This window comes from Balearica regulorum, chromosome Z, assembly GCF_011004875.1.
Source record: "Balearica regulorum gibbericeps isolate bBalReg1 chromosome Z, bBalReg1.pri, whole genome shotgun sequence".
In the NCBI taxonomy this organism is placed as follows: domain Eukaryota; kingdom Metazoa; phylum Chordata; class Aves; order Gruiformes; family Gruidae; genus Balearica; species Balearica regulorum.
In genome coordinates, this window is record NC_046220.1 from 29,483,198 (window position 1) to 29,501,816 (window position 18,619).

At 38.6% G+C, this 18,619-nt stretch overlaps 1 long non-coding RNA gene across 1 annotated transcript; it reads right to left on the bottom strand.

Annotated features, from left to right (window-relative positions):
- Window positions 1-671: 671 nt before the first annotated feature.
- LOC142599378 (uncharacterized) lies at window positions 672-8,260 on the bottom strand. Its single transcript, XR_012832927.1, has 3 exons — window positions 8,154-8,260; window positions 7,377-7,530; window positions 672-4,857 (listed from the first exon to the last, which is right to left on the bottom strand). It is a non-coding gene; the product is annotated as an uncharacterized LOC142599378 (long non-coding RNA).
- Window positions 8,261-18,619: the final 10,359 nt, after the last annotated feature.

Consider the following 18,619-nt stretch of genomic DNA (forward strand, 5'->3'; position numbering starts at 1 on the left):
CAGCAGGAAACATGACTCAGACCTTCTTTGTTCTGGTTTATTTTCCTGGTGAAAGGAACAAACATTTGGCCACATGAACATTACAAGTGTCAGCTAGACACCTGGGTGCCTTTGACACAGTGGAGTCTCCAATTTTTTTCAGCTAGATCTGCACATAAGAAGAAGCTACACTGTAACAGGATGCAGAGCTTTGTAGTTGAGAAGTTGCCAGGACTTCAGGGGTTTGAAGACAAGGGAATTACTTCATTAGTTTTGCTAAAACATGTCAGAGGTAGCTCAGAATCAGGTGTGGGACTGCTGAACCATTTGGCCAACAACCTTAGAAGGAGATGAAAAAATTGTTCCAACAAATACTTGTACCTAAAGCTTGAGCCGAGATAAGGAATGGGGAAGTTCTCTTTATTCCTTGACTCTAGTAGTTAATACCACTGATTAATGTGTTAATTTCCTCCTCAATGTAAGGTTTTGTATTTAAAGCTAATTTTTTTTTTTTTTTTTCTGTGCACAATACTCTGCATGAATCTGAAACCCTCATCCCCTGCCAGCAGGAACTACAGCTGTTGGTAACCACTGTCTGTTCAGAGTATTATCGCAAGCAATCCATAGCATTTTGTTTACAAAATAAATATCCTTATCTATCTATCTATCTATCCAGGTGTATTCATACCTAGCAGAAGCAGCTGCTTCCACAGAAGAGTCATTGCCATGTATTTTATGTTATCACACAACATATCTTTCAGCAATACTTCCTAGATCTACATTCCTTTTTGAATAGATTGTAGTTAAGTTTACACTGTTACTTTGCCTCTCTCTGTGTCTTTTTCAGAAGATTTCAAGACCACTTGCATTTATCTTCGCGAAAACATCTCAAGGGCAATAACATTTCTACCAGTTAGATGAAAATAAATCTCAGAGGATAGGTACCAATAAGACAATAGGTGTCAATAGGAAAAATTTTTCCAACATGAACTATACACCTGAGAATCTTTGCATAGGAACACTTACAATTCTGCATGTAGATGTACATAAGAGGGGGAGTATTTAAGGATGCTAATGCAAAAAAAGCTTCTATCAAGAATGTGCAATGAGTTAAAATATGCAAAGACAACCATGTCTCATTCAGCTCCATTGCTCTCAAAATTACTTTAATTGTTTAACTGTGTGTTCTCTTAGAGTCCAGCAAATTTTTTATTCTTTATGGCCTAGAACAAGGATTCAGCAGGATGCCAATTGCAGTCCCATTCTCAATAGCCACGTAGAAATAAACCACAGTGGCACATGAGCCTCTAGATGGATTACAGTGCTACATTACAGATGAAAAAACCAAGCTCAGGTGTATACGGTGGAGGAAGAGTCATGACAGGATTAGAACATTAGAACATTTTATTGTAGTATAGACACTTTGTGTGTAAATACTCTTCCTGCTTTGCTGGTTTTGTTTAAGTCATAAAAATAAATAAACTACGACAAAAAATTCCAGGTCCTGAAATTAAATTAAATCAATGTAATTTTCTCTTTTCCTCGGGATATTTCTAGTATGTTTGTATCTCACCTTTAGACTGTAAAGACTCAGATCTAATTTTTGTTTGGTTTATTTTTAAAAAGCATGTACTAGCTAGAAATTATCATGTACTATTAACATACCCCCCAGGTGACACAGAAGTAACTTGCCACCATTTGTGGTCAGAATGCTACAGGCCATGATTGAAAACTTGCTTTTTCCTTAGGTGAAGTTAGAAATCAGTTAAGCATGACGATTTAGGCAGATCTAACAGCTTGCCACTTGCCAAAATGGCAATGTCCTTTTCCTGGCTCAGCTCTTCCTCTGCCTACACCTTCCTTATGCTTTCACTGCTTACCTTGCACCAACTCTAATGCTTGTTATATTCCTCTGCAGACTAATTCAACTCTTCAACTGCCTAATCTGGTAGAAAACTAATTCAGCAAAACAGTGGATAATTTAATTCTGGGTTACAGAGTTCTATCATAATCTGCAAAGGATCTGGATAACATCAGTAAAGGAAGGGCTCGCTCATGAACAGGCAGCTAAGCAACCTCAGCTCAGAGTGGGAGGCAAAGAAAAGAAGGAAGATTCACCTCTGTTTCCAGTGGTAAGCCGTCTATTGCAATCTCTCCCTTAGGGTTCAGTTCTTCAGCTTTCTGCCTCTATGGATTTGGCCCTCTTTCCAGAGTTTCCATTCTCAGCTCAGGAAGCAGTCCATTTACCTACCACTAATTGAAACTTTATAGCATTGAAAAGATCAACTGTTGTATTGGGAAAAATGGTAGTAAACTGATTCACTAAGGCAGAAGCTTTAGAAAGTAGGAAATCTGGTCAGAATAAATCCACATTGAGTATTTTAAAAGCACTTATTGTTGGCAGGACTTTTTTCTTATTGAAGTCAACATTAAATGACATCAACAGCTGTGAATCCACAGCAATGGTCATGAATTTTGAGAACTTCAACTACTGTATTTAATGAATAAGTTATAAAAAGGATGCATAAATATTCTATATTTTATAGCCATAACAACATCGTGGAATTTAAGAAATCACCCATGTTCACAGCTCATCTCTGAAGCACCCCATTAAGAACTGATTAGTATTCTTTTCACCTCTTGCAAACTGGAAAACTGCAAAAGAACTATGAACTGAAATTACCAGCCACTTATCAGAAGCAGTGCAAAGCTAGCACCAGGGCTCTTAATGTCACATATTTATTCATTTTTGTGCTAGTATCACAAAGTTGAGAGATGTGAATCATGGAAGTATTGAATTAGGAAATATGAGACTGCTGAATCATCCAAAGTAGATAACAATGTCTGATAGGCATGTTCACAGAGCACAGAATACCATAGGGTACTATACTGGTTGATGTGTTCTTCATCTTCCATACAGCGGGAGGAAGCACAAGGAACAGTCAGGGTACTGCTACAGAACATATGCATATTATTGCACATAATTCTCTGAAATGGTCACTGTTGACATCTCTATTTTGATTCCAGTTGCACAAGGCTTTCATGAGTGCAAAAACCCTTGCAATCATCTGAAGAGGATTATAGAAGAAAATTGTAAGAAAACAGTGGGAATAATACTTCTGTACCAAAATAATGTTCTTTAGTGATGCTCTCTTATAGTCTTAAATTACGTAGACGGCTCTAGAGCTCTTACTTGCTATGAAAATGTAGCCTTCAGTCAGATAACACAGGGCAGAGACAACAGGGTAGTCATCATAGAATATGGTAAACAAGAGGCAGATGTCAGTGGCATTTTTTAAACCACGATAGTCCAACTTACAGCATCTCAAGGCAACAAGAAAGCATAAAGTCTTGCCAATATTTCTGAGCTCTGATTTAGCTATATATTCAGCAGCTAGATTTCTTTCCACTTGCCTGCAGTGAATTTTCTGGTGTTTTATTTATTTCACTGAAAGTCTGTCCATCACATGTTGGCAGTGTTCCTCTAAAAACAAATCTTTGAGAAAGGTAGGTAACAAATAACCTGATAACACTACGTTGAAGAGACATATCATTGTTTCTAATCAAACACTATAATTACTCTGCTACGTTTCTAAATAAAAAGTGAAAACAATTTCAGACGTTAACATAACTCCTCTTATTTTCTCTGTTTTAAGGTATACTTAGTGCTTTTAGCCCCCTTTTATTCCTGTTATCCATTGTAAGCAATAGATATGACTTAATGGGACTTGTGTGCTGCTGCTTTATGCTAGTTATGCTTGTATTGTGACAAACTAGTTATAGAATAGTTACTGGTATTAAAATTATAGTCTATATCCTGTCCATTGGAAAGTCTCTGTCTATACGTTTGTTCCACAGCCACATTCATAAGAAACACTGATTTCATGTGATTCTTGTTATTAGAGTAGCAGTGTAATTACAAGATTTCTGCAGAGAAAGTCAATGTGATTTGAGTTGCAAAATAGTACAGTAAATAATCATGAATAAGATACATGTTCATACACACATGTATGTGAACTTTGCAGCTGGTGGCAATTGGAAAAGATAGTTCTGGGTTGTGTACAGAAACATTGATTTAAAAATCAGCATGCCACTTTGTCAGGACAACTTTGGGCCAGTAAATGGTATAGATGTGAACAGACAGACAATCCAAATACCTAAAAAGCAACATGGCTTACCAGAGGGATCCCATTGTTGGGTAGCAAAAGTTGGTATAGATTAGAAATTCATCATCCCCACATCTCTGGCTCCAAAGGCAGGGAATAATTACCAGTTATTAAAGCACTAATTATGCACAAAAAATTATTATTACAATGCAATAAAACCTCTGCAGCATGTATGACGGTTGCCAACTAGATAGAGGAGGAACAGAGCTCTGCATTTCACAGTTATTTTAATTGTCATGATTTGGTGAACTAGGATACTGCACCACGACAGTATGTTTCCAACTCAGTTTCCAGAGGAAAAAAAAAACCTAAAAAAAAAGGAAAAAAACTATCATTCTCCAGAATAACCAACTGCTAGTATGCATATGCAATTACTAACCTGCTGTTGCAACATCCTAACTAGCTTCCCACAATACCCACAGCATGTCTGGCACTTATCAGTCCCCATCATAATTAAAATGCCATTCTTTCTATCCTACTCTCTTTACCCTCATTAGTGTAAGAAACCTAGGCAGAGAACCTAAGAGATAGTTCAGAAATCTTGGACCAAGCTCCTGAGAATTGGGAATGGAAAACAGCTCACTTGAAACATACAGCTTTGAACTTTCCACACTAACCTCCAGTCTTCTTCAGTGACACATAAGCAACAGTGACCAAATAGCATGATGCCAGGAACATTACAGTTACTTCAACAGTGTTAGGAAATGCATATCTATTGAAAATAAAATATAACATTGTGAATAACATGTAAAGAGTCTTGTCCTGTTTCTGAGGAATTTACATGACATTGGTTGTATGTGAATACTATAGCACTCAGCACTGCTATCTTGTCTGGGCATTGAAAAACTGTCTTGAAGGAAAAGAGCAGACTATAAGCTAAAAGAAGGCTGATAAGACTATGTTGTAGCTGAAACTTTCAAAGTACTTTTCATTTCTCAAGGGAATCTTACAAAACACTTCATGAATACCACCAGATGCACAGAGCACTGGAACAGAGCAGTGCTTGGTAGGGTGTGTGGCTGGAATGCAGAGTATGTATTTTGAACCATCAGTGTGCTGTGAGGTGATATAATACTAGGAGTATGTAATACAATCACCACGTAACAACATAAGGGGTAGTCAACTGCACATTCATGCATCTGCACATGGCTTGCACATGCCTTGGATCATTTACCACTGATACACAGCAGTATATTTCAAGCATAGATAATGCTTTAAGACTGCCAAATAAGAAGACAAACTACAAACAAAACCAGTCACATTAATATAAGAAGGCCACTAAAAGAAAAAAAAAATATCTCCATAGGCAACAGATATGGTGTCATGTCCATATTTTAACAAAAAATTGTGTGAGATGCGTGTGTGCCTGAAGAATGCTGGTATCTTAATAACAGCATTGCCTCACACGGGCTCTTTCTATGGCAAAGGTGTATGGGCAAGCCCACATAAAGCAAAGTATTTACATGCAGAGAAATCTGAGCTGATCATAAACAAGTCAGGCTGGGTCTGTAAGCAGTGGGGAGCATACTGCCTCCTCAGTATGCTCCAGGCAGCTCTATGGCACTCATGTGGCACCTGAACTGCATTAAGCACCTGGGCAATGGTATTAATTCAGAATTGGCAGACAAAATTGTCAATGGTCAAGCAGAAAGAACAGCTGTCAACAGGCCGATTTGTACAGACAGTGAATATTTTCCTGTCCTCCCAGAGAGGACTGTTAGGACTATTAGAAGGTTTAATATTTAATTGCTTGTAAAATTTTCATCTTATTAAATGTAAAGAAAAATATTGCTGTACACAGTAGTATTTTTCAAACTCTGGAACCCTGAACTTAATAGGAAGTGCAAGGTATCAGATACTGTCAGGGAACAGCTCCTCCATTCTCCTCACTTGTTAGCAATTTGCTTTCTCCAGGGCATCCAAATGAGAACTGTCTATGACTGGCTGTAAATTTCTACACTAGCTACCTACCTTTACGTGCTAGTGGCAGAGCACTTCTCCAGCAGAGGAGAGTGACTGTGATCACATGCAGTCACTGAATGATAGCTGATTCTTACCTCTTTTCAGCTGATGCTGGAAATGATAGATAAGCTGAAAGCAGATGAACTTGCAAAATGTCCAAAGAACACTGTTTCTGTGTTGGATGTGGCAAAACCAAGATCTTAAAGAAGGAAAGCATTTAGCCAAAGTTTATGTGTAAAATGAATGATGCAAAAACCAGCTAGAGATAACAGTGAGATCAGGTGACAGATACAGCATCTCACAGCTTTGAGAAACCACAGAGTAAGCTGTAGTGCTCATGACTTGGGCAAAAGGATGTTTCAAATTGGGCATCCAGACTGAAGCATGTAAAATCCTTTTTGAAAAGACTGTACTTTCAGCTAGGGGAGAAGCTGAATTAAGAACCTGCCATGTAAGAAAAGAGTTAAAACCAGCACACTCTTCTCCGAGGTTACTGACATTATTAATTCTAGTGAATTTTTCAGGCTACTGCTGAGAGTAGAGTCCATTTCAGACCACTGTTGCAGAGAAAGCTTTGAAGTGAAGGATTGTGAAATCTCAACAGAAGGAAATGGGAGGGCTTGGGGAGAGACAAATGAAGAAATTATTTGACCTAAAGTCATACGACAGAGCCAAAAGTAGAATTAAGATCCCTTGACCCATGGTCATGTCCTTTCTACTGGATTACTTCTCTGTGGCAAGCCACTTCTCTGTGGAAGGACTTCTTTTTAATCTATGTCTGTGTTCTTCATCCTTCCAATTGAGACAATTCAGCCTGCACCCAAAAACTTTTAGCAATATCACATTCATTTTCTTCTGTTAACAAAACCATAAAAGACAAAACTGATAATTAATTTGAACCACAGAACAAAAGGAAATAGGAAAAAATATGTACTCAATTTGCTATATCTAAGCTGTAAACAAAGTATATCCCCAGACTGGTATTTACAGCATTGTATCATGACAAGACTTTAACCTGTTCGTGGCCCTTTTTTCGCAGCAGATCCTCTTTCCAAACATACTTGCCACTTTTGAACCATCAAGAACTTCTCAAGTTTCCTTCAGGTTTGTACATGTACATTTGCTCTTGTCAGCTTTACCAGATTTGACTATTTGTCCTGAGTTTTTCTTTCTGAATGAACACTATAGCCAAATTAACACCAGCAGCAAGAAAAAGAAACACTTAATTGCGTACTTTCTCATTTAGACTGTATCTGTTGGACATCATACCGCTCTCTTTTCAGCCTGGATTCAGCAACCAGTTTCTGAGGCTGTTGAGATCCTTCTCCAGCCATCTGATGGTCCTAGTGATGGTATCCAACACAATACCATTGATTTCCAGCCATGATCCATGGTTCTCCAGATGCTTACAGACAACCTTCATCTAAAGAAGGAAATGTTAATCAATACCTGCTCTGGGCCAACTTTAGTCAACACCTCTACCAGAAGAGCAGTTTCTATCAAATATAGTAGACAAGATAAACAATGTGTTTAAAATATCTAACCGTATTAGTGAGTTGTGAGCTTTCCTTATCCTGACCTTTAAGGCACTGTACATGAGAAGAGGCTTGTATCTTCATAAAGCACTAGTGACTTATGAAAATTCACAAGATCAAAGGAATGGGGTCAGTTTGTTTTTCTGTAAAGCCCATTATGGCTGTAGTTTGTGATAAGTTCTGCTCACGGCTTTTGACTACATTTTTCTTGAAATACTCTTTGTATCAAGGAACAGAGGAAGTCATCCTATCATGCAACACAGTACCCAGTGAATTTGGTACACCATTTTAATAATGATTAAAATAAACTTGGTTTGGGCAGTTTTCTCAATAAGAAATTCACTTCAATTTTAATAAGAATTTGGTAGTGTAAGAACTGCATTTGATGTAAAATCCTCTGGCCCAGTATGTGGTCTCTAATGGTAGCCCATTGCCAATGGTTAATGAATGAATATAAGAAACAAAGGTGCAACAGATACAGAAATATTCACCAAAACATACAGAAACATACCTTTTCAGCTTCCAGAAAACTTGTGTGACACAGTGATTTTTTATCACATGCATGTCTGTTTTGTGAACTGTATATGTTTTCCAAAGCAAAGCCAAAACACAAACACAGTTATCAGAAGATTAAATCTCCTGTATAAATTGAAAAGGGCTACACATACTACAGTAAGAAACATTGTCTGCAGCGATACATTTGGAGGACACTAGTTTTCATCATACTATATAGATAAAACCTGACTAACACAGAAATTGGACTAAACTGTTACCAAGTGTTATATAAATATCCAAACTTCGCCTCACCTTCTTCCCTTTTATCATCCAGTCATGACCCAATAGTGAAAGACAAACATTTAATAAGAACTGTGGTATTCTATCCTTTTGTTTTGTTTGTTGGTATATCTAAATATCTTCTAGCTAACTCACAGAGAAAAAGTAAGATACACCCCCAGAAAAATCAGTTCTAGCAGAGAAAAAAGCTAATTCAAATCTGTGAAGACAAATATGAACATTTTTCAACAATACTGTAGAATACTGGAATTGTATCCTCACAGTGTTTCTCATACTTGAGTATATTCTTATTTTACTTTTACTTAAGGCAATATTATTCCAATTAAGAGTGTATGTCTTTTCCCTGACAGCTAGTAAGAGTGACTTATTAAACAGAATTTTTGTAATCCTAATTTATTTATTACTATTATAAGAATCACTCCTGACAGTCTGTTGTCTTCTATCCAGTTCATAGTTCACTTCCTAAAAGGATACATGGACTGAATGCTGAAAGCAATAGGTAGACATTTCCTCTGCAGCTGCAGCAGATAATCACCCGTATTTATTTCTTTATTTCTCCCTGCCTCTGTGATAAAGACAGTTCCTTGCTCCTGACAGCCATCTACATTATGAATAACTGATATTTTAAAAAGTGCAAAAGATTAAAAAATTAAAATATAATTTTTTAAAATCTGACTTAGGACAAAACAAAAAAGCTACAATTGCATTGAGAAGCACTTCTCAGTAGTAAATCGACATTCCTAGCTATCTGGCTATCCCAGAAGGTTGGTGTAGCTTGGATAACACTAAGTTGCCTGTCAGAAGTCATCTAAGGACAAGACAAGCACCTACAGCTTCCTCAGAGTATTAGTGGGAGACATGAATACCTTCTGTGATAATCAGGCCATTTCCATGTCAGTAGCATTTTAGAGATTTGATGCCGCTTTACAAACCTTATTTGCAAGTGTTTGTATTTTTCCTTTGTTCATGGCATACTGTAAGTGCTGTAAATCACTTAAATCAGGTGAGAACACATGCCACTGAATAAAATTTACTGAGCAGTTCAAGATACAGGCTGCTTGTTGGTATGAGTCATCTCCAGCATTTTTAACTTGCATGGGCTGAAGGAACAAGAAGTGTGCAGTACTACAGGAGAACATCTTTCAGGAAGCAAAAATTATTTCTACTAAAATAAAAGGAATTTGAGTTAGAATGATTCACACAGAGACTGGAAACACAAAGATTAATGAAGACCCTCCCGTTGAGTCACGAGGTTCAGCGTGGACCACCTTGCTTTCTAAAATCCTTTTGGAGCCTAGGTGTGGCTGGGTCCAATCTTAATCCTAGACTTGGACAATGGTTTATGCCTAATGGAATTATCTATACAATGTTTATAATAATCTTGAGTAGCCACCTGGATTAGTAATGTTTCATTAGTATGAATTCAGCATGCTATCAGTCACTTACTGAGGATGTGTTGCAGGTAAGGAATCTCTCTGCCTTGGGTAAGAAAGGATGACTTAGTCTCAGGTAAGGAATTTCAAACATTGAGACGTGTCCCTGCTCAAGAGAAGAGTTACCTGGCAGAGGAGAGTCCAGCTCCAATTCAGGAAGAGCTCAAACTGGGCCCATCCTGATGGTAATATTTGTAGAGTGAAGTGAACTTTGTGTGAACACACAAAAAGATTGTTCATTAGTTTCCTAATAATACACTTTTAGGACCGCTTGAAAAGTAAACCATATAGTCAAAGGACCTTATTTCCCACCATTTCCAATCCACTTGCTGAAAAGCTAATTTTCATCCTTGACACAGGAAGGTATTTCAAAGTCACAAATGAGCATTAAAAGTTCAGAAGGAAGCATTCTGCTGGAAATGGACCTTTCTTACTCCTGGTCTGCCTGTCAATCACTGGCTTAATCTACTGCAGAATGCACCACTACACAGAGAACATGTAGTAGTTAGTTAGCCCTGTCTTCCAAGCTTACTCTAGTGCTCTCTGACCATAAAGTGAGTGACTTATTCAGATATAAATACCATTATTGTAACCTTTTCATCATCTTGAACTCATCCTGGATAGGACACCCAGTTGTAAACACTTTCACAATATATCCAAAATTACTGCTACTCCCCACAAGACATGGAACCCTAGGATCCATGGATTTCCCGTTACCTGTCAGGGTCAGCCCAAAATGAGAGACAAAGTTTCAAAGTCTCTAGCAGGCAATTGCTCAAAGAGGCATAGGTTTTATCAGCTCTCCTGATAACACAAGGGCAGCCCAATGCATAATAATTGCTGAGCGTTGTCTCCTTTGAATGACAGCAATGCAACTCTGACACTATCCTCCCCATCCAGGGTTTGCCCCCCTCCACTCTCCATTGCAACCAGCTTACCAGGATGACAGACATGAAATCCAAACCTTAGCCAGGGCATGGCTTCCACTTCCAAAATAGCTCTCCAAGTTGTACCATAGTCCGTCAAATACTGCAGGGTACCCTGGGATATCCAGAAATTCAAGAGAGCTGGATACAACATACCTCTGGCCCTAGACTCGCTCTAAGGAATCTGTGTGAACAAGTTTTAATAGCGAATAGTGAAGAACAGGGTGAATCCTGAGACCATGCGGAAGCTGCAGACAAAATGCGACCTGACTGACTGTAGCCATAATTTTCTGGGGGTCCAGGTAATGGTGGTCTGACTTAGAAGATAGACACACTGAATGAACATTCTGTAGTCTTCAACTGCAAAGTTTGGTGCCAGCCACCAGCATCTGTCAGCATCATCTTGGTAAGAAACCTTTGCTTTTCCCATCTGCTCTTGAAGAAACAAACATGCGTGCAGCTACTGCTCAGGGGAGTCTGCAAGGGAAAGCCCCTGGACAAACACTTGAGTATCTGGGTGGTCACAGGGATGAAAAACATACTGTGCATTCAAAAAGGTCTGCTGCATGGAAGAGTGGACACTACTGTTGCAGGCAAATTCCGACAACAGAAACAGAGACCCAGTCATCTTGACGGTAATTGGAGATACTCCTCCAGGATTTGGTTCTGACCATCAGACTGTGGGTGATACGGGGTGGAAACAAAGAGTTGCACCTCCAGTGTTAAAGGAGTAGCTGCTGTCCATGCATTCACACACCATTCATGGTGCCATGTGCACATGTGGTGTCATGCATTCACACACGCACTCACTTATTCCTGGATGTGCTTCCTCCTTCTTCAGGCTTGACCCTAAGCTTCCCGCAACAGATTCTCAGATGTTGAATTTTATAAAATAATGAACTTAATTGAAAGATACAGCAGCAAGAACAGCCCGGGCCAGATGCCTCCAAAGAGGGACTCTAAACAAAGAAATTGTGGGGCAATTATACCCTTGGGACTCATACACCTGCCCCTCACATGCCCTTCACACACTGTCCACACATCTTTTAGTCCAATGGTGATTTTTGGTCTGGGGTCTTCTAAAAACTAATTGGATTCTTCTTCTGTGTCCAGGCAGGCGGGCTCTTCTCTTGTTCATTTGCAGTTTCAGCCAAAGGTTGGAGCCTCCTTATCTGCTGGTTTACACACATTGTGCACCTGCCTTTGCTGATGAAACATGGAGAACTGAAGAGTCCCAGACTTGGGAAAAACACTACTGAGACATTAGTGTGATATCAAAATACTTTCCCCTACTAAAAGACTAAACACAGCACTGTACCAGCTGCTAGGAAAACTGCTAGGAAAATTACTGAGAAAAATACCTTTATCATGGCCTAAAGGCTTCAGCAAATCTAGCCACTTATGCTCAGTAAAGATAAGCACACAGTACAAATCATACCATATTATAATCCTAAGTCATTCATTCTAATTAAAACTTACTTATTTACTCTAAACAACTAATATACCTCAACATCCAGAGCCAGGCAGAAAACTGGGCCCCACAATTTGTCACCATGCTGTTCTACAGGCCATGGCAATGAGACACATGCTGCAGCGACAAATATGCCATCTGAGAGGCTGTGGGCAGGTTCTTCAGTGGAATAAAAATAGCAACCTTGGTAAACAAGTCCACCACGAGCAGCACTGTATGCTCCTGAGATGCAGGCATATTAACAATAAAATACACTGCAATAATTTTGCTTAGCCACTCAGGAGTTGAAAAGCATCCTGTAGCCTCAACATCTTTCCCTTTATCTAAGCACAGACATCACATGACCAAATACAGCTCATGACATCAGCATGCACCCTAGGCCACCAGTAGCTCTGTGTGATTTGATGCAAAAATCTTCTAACAATCACCATGCACCAGTGCCAGTGTGCCATGAGAATGCTGAAAGGACCTGTGCACACAGAAACCTAGCATGCCAGCATGCTGCACAGGTCCTGTACGGAGGGAAAATCCATCTGTGGTCCACCCAAGGCTGCACAAACTCCATGTTTCCAGCATCTGAAGGGATGTAAAATTTACTCATTATCTATATTTCTCTTCCTATTCTGTTTTATTAAAACAAATATTTTATGAAGGCTTTTGTTGTTATGCCTTTCTTATTGAAAGCCAGAAAGAGCTGTCAGGATCTCACTGTTTCTTTCTCTCACCTCATCCTCACCCCATCCTCCCAGCAGTGAAGAACACCAGCTGCAGTTGCAGCAGCTTCCTCTGAGCTAGCCTTGGAAAACAAAAGCAGCAAGAATCAGTTAAGGGCCGTTAAAGCATGAGTTAATACTATGCTTAACATCATAAACCAGAACATTGCAAGAACAGATTTGGTTCCAGATGAGCCAGTTGATCAATATGGGTCGTATGATTTTGAGAGCTTTCTTCGGGTTTATTCTTTTGGAAAGAGGATACTGTCTAAACATATTAGGGAACTGTTCTGTGTCCCCCAATCTTCCACAGGCAAAATAGGTATTTGTACATTTGTTTTCTCGAAGTAAAGAAGCCACCTTAGGGTTTTTTTTTTTTTGCCCTCCATAATACAGTAAAACATTTACAGGTACATAAGGTCTTGTTAAAGAAGAAAAATCCCCACATTCACTCCGGAATTCTGTTTAGTCTGTCACCGAAATTCAGGAATAAAAGAAAACTCCTTAACACCAATTTAGCATTAAGAGGCAGGCATTTACTTTTATTGCAGCGCTGGGTGTCAGGATGATAGTTCCTCTAATCAGGCACACCTAATGCTGGTTCTCTTGTCATATTTATACACAAATGTTACAAAGATTACAAAGTGGTACACTCCCCGTTACAATAATTGGTTCATATTTCTTCGCCTAGTATGCAAACTAGAACACATGCTCAGTTCCTTTCTCCACCTCTATCTTTTGAGTAGGTGGTATAATTTGGGTAGGGGGCTTATGGGTCGGTGGTCGTGGGGACCCTGGCCCAAATTACCTTTCCCCTAGTTTCTCAGTATTTCGGTGTTGGTAATTGTTTGCTATACACCTCAGAAAGATAAGGATGTTGCTGGAGGCAATTAATGTCCTCCCTTTCTGCAAAGTATGTACATAAGGACCTTGAAGTGTCTTGTAGCTCCTCCTTTTTCTCATGATGTATAGCAGGTGCTCGTTCTAAGAATCGTTAGCCTTCTACCTAAAGTAATAACGAATAGTTTCTTAACACATATAAGCAGGCGTTCGTTACAGGCCTATCTTTTTTGCTACAAGTCTGCTCTTAGCTGTACTTTCTCAATATACTGTAACGTCAGCATTAAGAAATCCTTTTATAGATAAAATACACCGTGAGAAACAGCTCTGTAAAATGTAATGAAGAATGGTTTTTAATGTAAATGACACATCTCATTTTGTGTATGAGTGACTTACTTAGAAACAAACAAAAATATTTTCAGATATTTTGAGGTTTCTAAAAATGAAATTAAATTAAAACATTTAAGGAAAGTTATTTTCTGTTGGAGAAAGATAACTTGCCAAGGATATATGATTTATTTCTCATCAATCTAGTATCACACATAATCAGTTTTAATATTTATGGTCCCATTTGCAGGCTAGCCCCATATTTGACTTGCACATTCAGTGAGACCACTGGAAAGATGCACTTCATCTGACACTATTCCAAGTAAAAACCTAACTAAAGCCTGCCCTTGTTCTTAGGGGCTGCTGCATCTCTTTGAGCTGCCTCTTGCTCTCTGAGTTTTACACTGCAGAGTTTTGTTTCCACATCTGAAAATAATGTAGGGCAAATCCCATTCTAAATCCTATCTCTTGTAATTTCAGTTCCTGTACTTCTGGAAATTATGTTATAAGGTTTTTTATATTTTTGTTTAAAAGTAAAATCTGGACTCAGTGTTCTCACTGACTGAGAAAAAGATGAAATTCTACATAAGACCCCAGGCAACCTATCAAAACTATGTTTTGGAATTAAGAAATTATTTTTATAACTTTTATCTAAGTCAAACAGTGGATAACTCTTCCAGAGAATCTTTGCCCCTTCTAGATTTTACAGAAAAAAATAAAAATTAAGAACTCACCTAAGGAAGAATGGCTTTTATTATCCTTTAAAAAGATTCAACATGTCAGAATTTTTCACTTCCTGCTCAGTAGTGAGGCTGTATTCACCAAAAATTGTGTCAGATAATTATAAAGATAGAATTAAATAATAATTGTTATGGAATATTTCCTACCTTGTTAATTCAGTGTCATCTCTGCTTCTTGATAGGCCTTTCCCTGTTCAGCAACAGGTATGGACAGTTCATGTGTATCCAAAGAAAACTCCATCCCACTGTGGTTTTGCCTCCAAGACAGTACACTGTTCCAAGGACATCAGAAGGAATGCTGCTGAAGATGGGAGAAGAAAAAGAAGGAAGGAAGGAAGGAAGGAAGGAAGGAAGGAAGGAAGGAAGGAAGGAAGGAAGGAAGGAAGGAAGGAAGGAAGGAAGGAAGGAAGGAAGGAAGGAAGGAAGGAAGGACTTTGGAGTTGCAATCTAGGTACAACAAGGTTTTTTGATTGCTGAACAACAGTAGAAAAATGTTAAATATAAGGATATGGAATTTCCTGCATTTTAAAATGGAATGCCCTTGATGTTCTAGTTTTAAAATAGTCTTGCTATTAATATGCATCTATCATGACAAAAGGAACTTTCGTATTTTATAGCTTAATTCGTATCCATAAATTATACAGTAGGTGGTCACATCAGCTTGCACCAATTCATGATTCTGCCCAATCTGACACACCATTGAACTCAGTTATATTTCCCATTGCATGGAACACAAATAAAGATATCAACAGATGTGGGAAGGACCGCATAATATATCCATTGATTCATACCAACCATACTATCTCACAGAACAAGTTAGGAGATTTAACTGGTTTGCTCTTCCCATTGATAGATGACAGACATTGATCGGTGCTAAAAGATCAAAATAATCTGTCACATATATTCAAAAATAATGGGGAAAAGAAAAAAAAAAAGGCAGAAGCAACAACTCTTGATCTTGCAGTCCAAGTAGAGCTCCACTTCCATGGCATTCACTTGAAGTCAGCAAAAACGTGTGGACACATTAGTCTACCGTGCCAGTACAGCATTGCACTCATCCCAGACAAGTTTTTCAGTGAACAAACTGAACCTTCTTCTGCATGTATAGAAAACTTTTCACACAGTGAGTCATATGCTCATCACTCCAGGTCTGCTTGTCAATCACTGGTTTAAAATACTGCAGAACATACTGCTCTACCTTTTACGTATCATAAGCACATTGTTGTATTTATTACAAGTAACATTTTCGGAAGTGCAGAGAATGTACTGTCACCCCAAAGCATCAGTAAAAACAAATACACACTACATTAATGACTAAATAAAGAAATGAGCTAACACGTGTAAAATATTACATGTCAAATGCTGAAATATGAACCTTGAAACTTTCTGTTACATGAGAAATACATCTTCTCTCCATCATGTGATAAATCACTTCCAGATAGCCTTCTGGCTTTACAGAGCTTGTAGGCCTTGCACTGTGTTACTCATCTCATGCTGGAGACACCACTTTAGATGCAGGGCTCTGTCTCCCTGCACTAACAAGTAGTTCTTACTGAGCTAATGTTTTTCTAATCAAAGATGACAAAAGTAGGGGGGGGAGATGACACTTTAATATTTATTAATTATGGAGAAAAATATCATGGTGCACAGACATGAGTGGATAGTTGCCATTAAGATCCTAATAAACTATTTTTATTCAAGAACATGGCCTGCCAAAAGCCTCCCTGTGCTTCCTTTTCTTCAGCCAAGGGTCACTCTACTGCTGCAGTCCCTGGGTTCAAAAGTCTGAAGGAAGAAAACCTCAGAGGCTCGGTGAGGCAAAACTCCCTTGTGTACTCAATTGTGTGTGCTGTCTTGACCCTCTACACAGATCTCACATAGAAGAAGCAAAGAAACTGATGGTACATCACAGGAAATGAAGAAGTTGACAAGAGCAAAATGATAAACATTAATAAGTTTTTAAAAATTTGAAACAAATTTTGTAAACATCACCAGAAAGTCCCTGCAGTTACCCAGTTTGCAGGGTCATCTGGTAAAATGTCCTTCAAAAAGCATTGTCTTATTTTGCTTCTCTTCCAATTTTATTAAAAAAATACTCCTTGAATGTCCTTTCTGGACAGTCCATTTTCTTGGAAACATCTAAGTGTTCACTGAGGTAATAATCATACTGAGAAGAATGCAAAACAAACCTTTTTGTTTTACTCAACTTCTCTGGGTTTTTTCAGATTATGTTAGCAGACAGTGTATGCTAACAGATGCTGGAGTCAGAAAGGACACTCCTATCTGCTAAAAATTTTTAGTCAGTTCCATAATATCTGAAGAAAAAACTGAAATACTTAAGTAAACATATGGAGAGTAAACAAACAAAACTGGTTATCTGCTCTAACACTGGGAAATAAAGAAAAAAGTCATTAATCTGAAACCATTTCACTGAGAAGTGAATTGGCTTCATCTTCTGTACCACCCAAATTAAAACAGAACACAAAGGTTTTCTGAAAAGGATGATGACCTTCAGCAAAGTCTGTGTGTAACATATTTTCAAGATAAAGTAGCACTACTGTGTTCTGGTATGCCTAACAAGATTTTGGAATTCAGGCATAACACAGTCACTGCAGTCCTTCCCATCCATATCATCCTCTGTATTTCCACTGGAATAGTTCTACACATGCTTGGCTATAAAGCTGTAAGCAAGCCTATGAGACAACCTGTAATATGACAAAGTTGAAAGACATGTTCTGTAGGAACTACAGATTCATGCTTTATCCAGGTGAACATATTCTCCTGATTACACACAACCTTTATGTTTAACAGAGGAGCAGTTGTTAGAAGAGATTCTTATGTATACTTTTGCTCCTTTGCAGCATACTAAGGCAAGCAGAGCAAAACAATAGCTCTAGCTTAATAGAGCAATGCAGCAAAACAAAGGAGTCAGGGCATAAAACAGAATCTGTCAAAACAGGGCTTAAAAATGCACTAGTCACTAGTTACCACTTTGTGGAAAACGTGATTTTTACAGAGGAATGCCTTTACAATGAAATTGAACTTAAGTGGCTTTCCAAACACATTCAAGATCTGGTTTACAAACTTTGTAACAATAAGAATGCTACCAGAAGATCTAGTACTATAGTTTTGTCTGCCTGCAAGTTTTTGCGTGTAAGATTTGGCCATCCGTCTGTTCTGTCCACACATGGAAAATATTCTTGTTTTGCTGCTATTTATTTGCTGCTTGTCACAGCAGTGTAACACATGTGCTGCTGTAGCAGACATGGAAGAAAGAATGATGTGAAAGAGCAAGAAAAATGACAGGCCTGTGCATGTTCTCCATCTTGGTCACTACAATCCCCTGCCATGGTGGGGTAGCTGGGCTGCCCTCGGGAAATCTTGTCTGAAAAGGGAACTTTGGGAGCGGAAAAATAAGTCACAAGTTTCAACATGCTATTGCAGCCGAATTGCAGTGAGCGCATGCTGCTGGGCAGGAAAAATGTATTCAGGCAGCCCTCATTACCATTTACCTTGTTTGGCAGTTCTATCTCTCTTTTTTTTCCCCTTTTTCTCCTGCCAGCTATTCTTCTCCTCTGTTTTTAATGGTTTGAGCCCATCCACACTCACAGAATCTACTGTGCTGTAACTTGTAATTCTAGCACTGGATCCAGTTCAACTTCACCAACTCAGAAACTCACTCCTCATTTACGGGACTGTAACTGCGGCCTGAACAAGGTCACTTGTAGAGGT